The sequence below is a fragment of the Fukomys damarensis genome, unplaced genomic scaffold (genome assembly GCF_012274545.1).
Source record: "Fukomys damarensis isolate Sample0158 unplaced genomic scaffold, DMR_v1.0_HiC HiC_scaffold_5, whole genome shotgun sequence".
Classification (NCBI taxonomy): domain Eukaryota; kingdom Metazoa; phylum Chordata; class Mammalia; order Rodentia; family Bathyergidae; genus Fukomys; species Fukomys damarensis.
Genome location: NW_022900917.1, coordinates 75,742,702 through 75,753,389, shown reverse-complemented (window position 1 = coordinate 75,753,389; position 10,688 = coordinate 75,742,702).

The following is a 10,688-nucleotide window of genomic DNA, read 5'->3' as shown; positions in this document are numbered from 1 at the left end:
GAGCCCAATTTTATTCTACTTACTATGACAACAGGAAGCTCTAGAGCCATGTTTTACAGCTGGGGCTAGTGTTTGCGTACGTGGCCCTGATCTATCTCAAGAGATTGAACTCTTGTACCTGGAACCACAGGCCACTAATCCTTTTCAAATACCAACCCCCCAAGGCACCCCTGTTCCCAGAATAAAGATTATATTTATCAGCATCCCTCTAAGCCAGGTGATTAGGAGCAGCCTGAGAAAGAGAAGTTAGTAGAAGTGCTGCACTGTGGGAAGTCTGCTGGAAATGTCCTTAAAGATAAAGAACACACTCTGGCTTTTCTGAATGCCTGTTCTGAAGCCGATGGCTGGAGCTGGAGCAACAAGCTTGGACTATGAGGTTAACATAGGAAGCGATGCAGTTTTATTATTTGCTTTCGTGAAACAGGCGGAGCAAGTCTGTGTCCCTGGCCCTGTAGAATGCCATCCTAGCCTTGCTCGCGGGACTTGTGAAAGAGTTGAACTTCTACAGGATGAAGTCGTTATTCTATATTTCCTGCAAGGAAACCTAATTTTTAACTACTGCAGATATCAATACCTGTTTCACATAAATAAAATTCTGAACACTTTACCACCACCACCCATCACTGCTTTTCACAGTCAGCCATTTTACTGCTCAGTAGAAATTGGCCCTCTCCTTGTATCTGGCTATATAAATGGCTTTACCAAACTGACACCCAAAATTTGAGGCAGGTATTGTGCCCTACTTCAAACTGAGGCCACAGCTCTCAAAGCCAGGTAGATTTAGTCGCCTCCAGAAGCTTCAAATGCAAACAACTAAAATTAATTTCATGTGAGTTTGAAGTTCAAAGCATGTAAGTCAGCAGCACTACAGTGTCTGGTGAGTTGATGCACATAAAAACAGCAGTGGGTGATTTAGTGAACATTTACTTTGTGCCTCAAAACCTGATTTAACCTCTGAAGCAGTGTCAAATGTTAATCCTCTCGTTTTCACAGTAGTGGCAAGGAAACTAAGGACAAACATCTTGCCCAAGTTTATCTGGAACATACACCTCACAAACCACAAAGCAATAGAGCTGCTTCCTCAATGGGGCATTTGGGGCATGCATTTAATTATTAAAACAGAAAAAAAATGAGTTTGCAGCATGACTTGAGGATGTAGTGGCAAGGAAACTAAGGACAAACATCTTGCCCAAGTTTATCTGGAACATACACCTCACAAACCACAAAGCAATAGAGCTGCTTCCTCAATGGGGCATTTGGGGCATGCATTTAATTATTAAAACAGAAAAAAAATGAGTTTGCAGAATTGTCCTTGAGGAAAGTTAACCTATTGAGATGCAAAAAATACAGATAAATCATTTCTGGACCTCTTTTTTTTATTTTTTTCAATAACATATATGGACGTAATTTTTATTACTTTAAACATGGAAACTGTACATGCCAAATTTGTGTATTTATGTATAGTTTCAACTGGAAAAAGCAACGGACTCTTTTTGGGGGCAAAAATCCCAACAACAAAACAATAGAACAAGGGTAGCAATGCAAACTCAGTCCTTCCACTCCAGCGTGAGGTCATCCATGGGCATATATGGTCCAAAAGAATAACAGAACCTCCTTGGAGAGAGGAGTTGACCTGGCAAGGCCCTGATATTTGGCAACTCCTAAACTGTGTAATTTTCCACTCTCATTTATAAAACATCTGCACATATGTTGACAAGTATAATATGCGTAGGAAAGATACTTAAATTAGTAATGGCCATCATTTACGGAATGCTCGCTAAGTACCTGGCACTGAAGAAGTAAGTGTTTATACAGAAGCTTTCTTCTTAGAACAGCTCCAAGGAGGGTACCATGGTACCCACTTTACAGATGAAACACTATGACGTGGGGATCCAGAGCTTGTGCCAGTGTATCTGCAGAGCAGTTTGCCTGAATAGAGCAGGGCTGGGGGTCAGCCTTCCTCATCTGACCTCTTGCTCAGTCTCCAAAAACACCAAGCTTGTTTTTAAAGGTGTGTGTTTTTAAATATCCCCAAACCATGACACAAAACATTTTTAATGCTAAGGAGTCCCACAGTGACTTTTACCAAAGTGGAGGTAGTAACCTTGGGAACTCAGTCAGATTTTAAACCCCGTAACTTCATTTGGCTCTTTTGACTTTATTTGCAGGTAGATTGGTAGACCAAAAGGTTTCTGGCTGCAAAGTTTCCATCCAGGAAGAGTCTGTCCTCAGTGCAGCCCAAGAGGAAGCTCCAAGCAAATTAAGTTGGCGCTGTCTTTCCTCCTTGACCCCACAGTGCTGTGCTTCCCCTCCGAAGCACTTTCCATCATGACCTCCACTCCTTGGCACTGTAATTCCAGGCAGGAGGCACAGAGCCCACCCTGAATACTGTATATCCTCATTACTCCCCGCTGTGCCAGGAATAGAGCAGACAGCTAATGAACATTTGCTAACTCGGTTGCTGCTGATGGGGGTCCCATTTGAAAATCCTGCTTGAACTTAACCTACCAAGTGTACACCCAAGAAAGCTAACATCTCTAAATATGGTCAGCCCAGCCCTGTAGCCAGATAACAGCTGGAACCTGTTGTAAAAAGATAGACTCCAGAGCCCAGTGCGGGTCCACTGACTCAAGACTGTCTGGGAGAGGGCGAGGGGAGTAACCCGCCCCCACCCGGCCGCTGCACTCAATCTTGTGCACGTTAACGTTTGAGAAGCAGGACTCTGAGGTTTCCTTGCCTGACTGATACCAAGAGGTGCTTAGAGGCTCAGAGAGCAGAGCTCTTTCTCCAGCTCGGGCCAGATCAAAGAACCACCGCCCGCAGGGGTGGAGCCTACAGAGAGAGTCTGTGCAGAAGTAAATGATTGATTCTGTAAGCCTCTACCGAGAATAGCCTTTTCTCTCTGCTCCCTCTTGGGCTCTCTATATTTCCCACACTATCCCCAGACCATTTCACTCACACCAGGCTGCCGCAGCCTGTTAGCTGTGAATTTAGCCTGCTACCCAAGCCTGAAAATGCCTGAAAGCCTGTGGCTTTCTTTGAACACTGCCACAGACTCTTTGCCACTCCCCCTGTGGGTATCCACATATTCAACCAGCTGTAGTTCAAAAACACTTGAAAAAAATTGCTTCGATTCCGACGAAGTGCAAAGTCTTTTGTCATCACTCCCCAAACAACGCAGCATAACAACTATTTACATTGCATTAGGTATTACGGGTAATCTGGAGATGATTTCAAGTATGTGACAGGATGTGTGTCTGTCATATGCAAATATTATGCAATTTTATAGGAGGGATTTGAGCTTTGGCAGATTTTGATATCTAAGGGGGTTTCCTGTATCAACTGTTGTGGATAATGAGAAATAACTACAGGATGCTACGGTACTTCTGAAGTTAGCTTTGAAAAGGCATGCAGCTTCTACCTGGCTCTGTTGGGACACTCTCTGCCAGGCTGTAAAAGAAGCAGAGACACACGGATGTGCTCTGGTGGACAGAGCCTACTGTACCCAGGCTTCCCTTCAGCCCAGCCCTGAGCTTAGAGCCATGAGTGAAGACGCCTCAGCCATCTTGGTAACCTTCAGTATCTTCTCCAAATGGTGAACCTGAGATAAAACCACCCTGCTGAGTTCTGCCCAAAGCCCTGACCCACAGACCTGGTGACTTATAGAAATAGTTGTCTTTTGTGTCTCATTTGGTATTTGAGACTGGTAACTGGAAATGAGATGCAATTGAAAGTCCCACAAAAAACCGAAATGTAACATATGGAAATAGTGCTCCTCACTTTGCCTTCTTGCTGGTCACTGTCCACCTAGTGTCAGGATTCTACTTGGGTGGCAGTAACAGAAACCCTCCATAAGGAAAAGAACTAAATATTGTTACATGTTTTCTCTCACATGAGATAGCAAGATAAGAAGCTGCTGGCATTGATTCCACTGCTCTAAGGTGCCCTTCGGGATCAAGATCTGGCTAGCTTTTAACCTTGCCATCAAACACGCTGCTACCTCTCTAGATGTCAAATATGTTGAAAACAAAATGAAACACAACCAAAAAAAAAAATGATTCTGTTACAGGAAAACACAGGAGATGGACCTTGGAGAAAATGTTACTAGCAATGCCTCCATCTGCTGTGCAGGAAAACAGAAGTACAAGCTCTAACCCTTCCTCAGTCCCTTGGCCATTCCTGCACATTCTATCCACCTCACCACTTTGGAAGCACATCTTCCCCTAGGCTTCTCCTAGGCCAGTTCCTTTGGCCAGATCCCTGCATCTCCTACATGACAGCAATGATTGGAAAATATTTCCACTGCCAGCACCTACTGTGGAACTTTCCAGAGCTTCCATCCGCTGTCAGACAAAGCCTATGCTCTTTCACCTGACTGCATGGACTCTGGGGATTAGAGGACACACTACACATAGCCTAGGCACACACCTTGCTCACAGGGAGAGCCCAGGGGACCTGACCCTCAGATGACATCACTACACCCTAGCTGTTGTATCAAAGCACTACCCTAAAATGGGGACACCAGAACCCCGTGACAAATCGGGCGCTCTGAGGATGAGAACTGTGTCTCGTTCACTTCTGTGTCCCTAGCACTTAGCACAGAATCTGGTGCATAGTAGATGCCATATGATTATTACTGGACAGATGCAAGGAGGATTGTACCTCTTCTTCTTCAAGATCTTTCCATACCAATGATCTTTCAAGATCTTCACGATCTTTCCATACTTCATCAGCAAGCAGCTACGAAGGTAGCTCCACATCCTGAGATGGCAGGATTTTATACACAGAAGGGAGGAGGGCTGCACAGGGATACTGGTGAAGGCTGCTAACAGGAATAAATCTCACACTCTATCTTGAAAAGAGGGGGTCACATTAGACGGGAGGGGTTTGGGTGCTGGGGAGCCTTTCAAGAAGCCAATGGTTTATACACAAAACCCAGTGGTGGGTTTTCTAGAAGGAATGCTGAATATCCTATTGGTCAATGTGAACAGAACCTAGGCATAAAAGGAAGGGCAGGATACCTGATTTAAAAAGTAATTTGTAGGTATTGTGTCCTATGTATTTTCACTTCAAGGCTAATGTTTCCCTGCCTCAGGAACCACTGCCTGAGGGAAAATTAGGAGTTGCTGAAGGTCTGGGTTCTTGGAAATCAGACTGCACCGAAAAAGGGAATGGGAGTCAATTTCTGAGAACATGAGGATGCAAAGGAAGGGTCAGATGTTCAGTACCAGCCTGTGCCATGGAGAGTGGACACCACCACTCCAGGGCAGCAGCTTAACGACAGCTGAGCAGGAAGAGCCACGTGTCCCTGATACAGCGTGTTTGATAAGGTCCTCCTCAGATTCTGGATATAAAGGTGCCTTGGAATGTCACTTGTTGGGAAAGAGAGTTTTTATGCATATAAGTAAATAAGTTAAGATGAGGTCATACTGGATCAGGATAGGTCCTAAACTCAGTGATAGGTGGTCTCACAAGAAGACACACACACACTCACACACACACCCGTGGAAGGCAGAGGGAGACAGCAATGATGAGCCAACAAGCCAGAGAAGGCCAGGGATTGCCAGAAGCTGGGAAATTCATAGAATGGTCTCTCAGAGGATGCCAAGAAGACCTAACCTCACTCTCACCTTCATGTCAAACTTCCAGCTGCTTGAACGCGTAGAATAAATCTCTCCTGTCTTAAACCACTGTCTCAGTTACTTTTCTCTCACTGCTGAGACAAAATACCTGACACCCGAAGCCAGAGGGGAAGGGGTCTATTTGGCTCACAGTTCATAGAGGTTTTAGTTCATAGTCGGCTGGCTCCAAGGCAGGGTGGCAGAGGGGCAACAGTTCATGGTGGCAGAAGCAGCAAAAAACAACAAAGAGGCCTTAACAGTGTCTCTCTGGCCCTCTGGTCTTCTGCAGACCGCTTAGGGTGTGGTGGGTAGCACTGGAGCCCTTAATACTAGTGCCCTTGGGCCTAGCCCCACCAGGAATCAGTCACACACTCCAGATTCAGCCTCCTCCCAGTAGCCCCACCTCATTCGTCTGAGGCTTTATGGGGACATCTAAACACAGGCCAGGATGGCCACCCCGTTTGTGGTAAGTTGGGGTGTCAGCCCTAGGAATCTCCTGCATCTGGGAAGGTTGGAGCAGGTGATAAGAATGCTAAGGAGTCCTGGTCCTAGGGCCCCGCATCCAAGGACAATGGGAAGCCCTGAAGAGGCAGTGAGGACTGTTCTCCTCCAGACGGTGGTACAGCTTGTGGGCTGGGAGCCCCGTAACAGTACGTTCTTGTCTTCTACACCCAGCAACATGGAAACCTATGTTGTTTCTAAGAACATAACAATGTGTAATTTAACCAGAAGTTCTGGCTGAGTCACGCCTGACGAGACAGGGTTTGTAAAGAGAAGTGTTGGAAGGTAACAAGGGAGAAGCACACACCAGGACCCTAGGAAGGATGACCTTAAATCGGGTGTGGTGGCACATGCCTGTACTTACGGACTTAATGAGACCCTGACTCAAAATAAAAAATTCTAAGGGTTGGAGATGTAGCTCAGCATAAAGGTCTTGTGGGTTCAGTCCCCGTACTGAGAAGAAAAAATAAAAGGACCACTGCTGCTAGCCTTAGACATGTGAACTTACTCTCCTAGGCAGTGGGGAACCATTGAGATGTTAAGGATTTTAAGCTGGAGAATGTCCTAGGGGAAAGAAGAAGTCCAGGATATGAATCTTCCTGTATTTCTTATGTGCTGGGCTGCAAGCAATAGGCTCATGATCGGAAGTGGCTTAAACAAGGTATTTCCATTGACTTACTCAGCAGAAAGTCTGAAGGCGGGGTTAGAAACAGAGGGATTAGAAGCTGGATCTATGCAGCAGCCTGCTTCCCATTACTACTACAGGCCACCTATGAGGCAAAAGGAGGTTTATGTGGCTCCAGGATCAGGCAGCTCCCTTGGTTCAGCCTTTCAGGAAAGTGGATGGGGACACTCACGCTGGGGTCCTGGAGGGAACAAACACGTTCCCATACACAGCAGCAAGACAACGGCAGGGTCCCGCAATCCTCTTCAAGGGCAGCCTGTGATCTCACAGGTCTCACTTCTTTTTTTTTTTTCGCATTGAGTTTATTGGTACAATTTAGGTATACAGTATAATTGCATCCACATTGGGATTTCACAGAACTAGACAAAATACTCCAAAAATTCATTTGGAACCAGAAGAGACCTAGAATAGCAAAAGCCATTCTAGGCAACAGAGACAGGGCAGTGGGTATAACAATTCCCAGTTTGAAACTATACTACAAAGCCACTGTGATAAAAACAGCATGGTTCTGGCAAAGAAACAGACCTGAGGATCAGTGGAATAGGTTGGATGATACAAAAACAACTCCAGATGTGCTCAGCTACGTCATCGTTGACAAAGGAGCCGACCATCCTCACTGGAGGCAAGATAGCCTCTTTAATACATGGTGTTGGAAAATCTGGATTTCAACCTGCCAAACATTAAAACTGGACCCTTATCTTTCACCATGCACTAAACTAAAATCCAAGTGAATTAAAGATCTAAATATTAAAAAAGAGTCACTAAATTTTCTGGAAGATAAGTTAGGCAGAACTCCTGAAGACATTGGCATAGGAAAAGACTTTATGAACAAATCCTCAGTAGCCCGGGAACTAGCAGAAAGAATCAACAACTGGGATCTTATCTTATTAAGAAGCTTCTGCACTGCAAAAGAAACCATCACTTCTTAAAGATCCACAGCAGCTCCCAGTATGTCCACCCTGGTGACCACATCTTTAACAGGGGAACCCCAGGGGGATACACGAAACAATAAACCCCACTCTTATAGCAATCATCTTCTACTTGCCTTCCTTCAGGAGAACAAGATATCTCCTAGAAAAACCGTTAAAAGCTCCTCTCTTTCCCTTTCTTTTTTGTAGTGCTAGGGATTGAACCTAGGACCTTTCACATCTTAGGCAAGTGTTCCACAGCCGGCAATATTCCCAAGCCAAGGACTCCCTCCCTCTTGCCCCCCACCCCATGAAACCAGGGCCTTATACTGAGCTATAACCTCAGACTTATTTTTATTTTGAGGTAGGGCCTTGTCAAGTTGCTATATGGTACTGAGTGGCCTCAAATTTGTGATTCTTCTGCCTCAGGCTCCTGAGGTGCTGAGATCATGGGTGTGGACCTCTATGCCTAGCTCAGGGCTTACTCTTAAGAACATTTGTTTTCTAGAAAACTCAAAGATATTCTTCTCCTTATCTTGGTGGCCCCAATGGGGATTAACTCTCATTCCTGAGCCAATTTCCAGTGAAGAGATTAGGGTGGTCACAAGCGCCTGAGACTAATGAGCTGGCTGAGTGTGGGTCTTGGGTCTAATATATGTGAGGAATACACGCTGTTTCAATTCTGCCAACTATTTTTGCTGACAAACACCAGCCAAGATCCTCAGGGGCTCAAGAGCAGGGGGAGCTTGAGGCTGTGCCCTTTGTCTCTAAGTGCAAATCTCCCAGATAGTGCTCCTCGCGCAGGGTCACCCAGTAAGTGGACACAGGCGGCCTGGGGAGCCCATGCAGCTTGGCTTGGTGACCCATGACCCTGAGGATGAGACCTGTCAATGAGATTCCTCACAAATCTACAGTACTGCATCATCAACAGGGAGGAGTGGAGCTAGAGGGATTGTTTCAACAGTTGCCATGAAGAAAATTTTAGGGGCTCTCCCAGGTCTTCGCAGAGAAAGCCTGTGGACAAAGGGAGGATGGCAACATACAGGACCCTCGCAGGAACATGGTGAGAAAGACATACAGAGACAGTGGTCTGTCCTTCGGTTTGCCAGTTATAGCTTCAGTCTGCACACTCCAAGCGCAGCCTCTTCTTCCTAAAGAAACTGGAGTTGTGCACAACCCTGAGAACTAAGGATAGCACTGTCTAAAGCACAGACCACTGTGTGCCTGGCCCCTCTGAGCTCTTCCCCACCAGCTGGTCCTGTGCTGTGCAGTCCCTCAAATGGGATCAGCACACTTTAGGATCTTGCCAAGGAAAGGGGGTAGGACAATCAATTTCCTTATCAGTCATTACTGCGATCTTGGCTGGAGCTCTGAACACGTGGGAAGTGGCGGTGAGCACTGAATGAATGTCAGGGCTCCTGGGGAACCCGCTCTGCAGGCACTCCCCAAAATGACTATTATCAGATGTTCTCTGGCAGGGAGGCGCACTCAGGGTGACAGAAAGGAAGGCAGGCGCACAGCTCTCGCACACAGCTCCATGTTTCCTGGAAATGCCCCGGGTGTCAGAAATGCTGCTTGCAGGGAGTATCACAACAACAGCAAAGAAAATAGAAAGGAAGGATGGAAGTAGGAAGAGGGGAAGGGAAGGAGGGGGAAAGAAAGAAGAAAGAGAGGAGCAGGGAGAGAAGCCCTGCTTCCTGGGAAGAAATGTGTCATAACAGAAAGGAACTGGGTCAAAGAAAAGGCCCTGCCTGGATTAACGCACCAGACTGGGAACAGATCCATTTGATGGTCATCCTCCAGTACAGACAAGCTGTTTCCTGTGTGCTTCTCCACAGCCTCAGGGAACTTCCATCTCACCTTGGAGTCCACCAGTGGACCCGCCCCACACCCAGGAAGCAACCTAGCTGGGTGCAAAGTAGAACAGTGGGATGAGCCAAGGATACACACTTGCCCAATGGGGTTTTCTCGCCACAGAATGTACTGGCACACAGTACTACAGTCTTAACATTTCTACAGTGTCTTTCCATTTTCCTTGCAAGCAACCACACTTCTTTTGCTAAATGACCCAGTATCTGACTCTTTACTGAGGATCTACCACAGAACCAGCCAAGAACTGTGCTCAGCAGGAAGCAATGCACAGCACATTCCCATCCACCGCAAGCTTGGCCACACAGCTAGGGACATAGAGGGCCCTGTGAGGCCAGGGGGGTGGCCACCCAAGTCGTATTTCTGGTGATGAGCCTGTGCTGCACCTCTGTGTGTTAACAATCCCAGTGATCTATCTGTGCTAGAAGGTGCTGGAGAGGGCTGGTGTCCTAGAACTCTGCTCTCTCTCCGCAGCAACAAAGCATTCTGGGGACTACCAGGGGCAGTGAAGTTTCACCAGTTTCACAAAGAGTAAAGCTCTTTCCAGGAAAGTCACATGCTTTTTTTTAACATCAAAAGCAAAACCGACTGGTCAGGCAAGAGGGCTCAGGGCAGGTCATGAAACACCCAACCTTTTCTCTCAAACTCGTGCCAGCAAGAAAGAGAGCCCCAGGGTAGCTGGGAGGAGGTGTGCTGTCTTCCTTACTTTTTCCACCAGCTGACTCCAATACAGAGTGGCATATGGCAGAGGGGCAACAACAGTTCAACAGTTTAGGGGCAGAGGTCAGCAAAGCTACAAGGGACCTAACAGCACCTTTCAGGCCCTTTTATGTTATTCAGACTATGCAGGGCGGGTAGCATTCAAACCCTTAATCCTGGTGCCCTTGAGCCCAGGATGGCACCATGAATCAGTGGATCCCAGCATCACGCACTCCAGAAACACCCACCTCTGAAAAAGTCCCACCTGTGACCTAACGAGGCATTGCAGACATTTAGGCACAGCTGTAATACTGCGTATCTGTGTACTTTTGGTTTGTTCTCTCACTTTCTCTGTGTATCTCTATTCCTCCTCCCCTAAATCTCTCTCTTTCTCCCTCTCTCTCT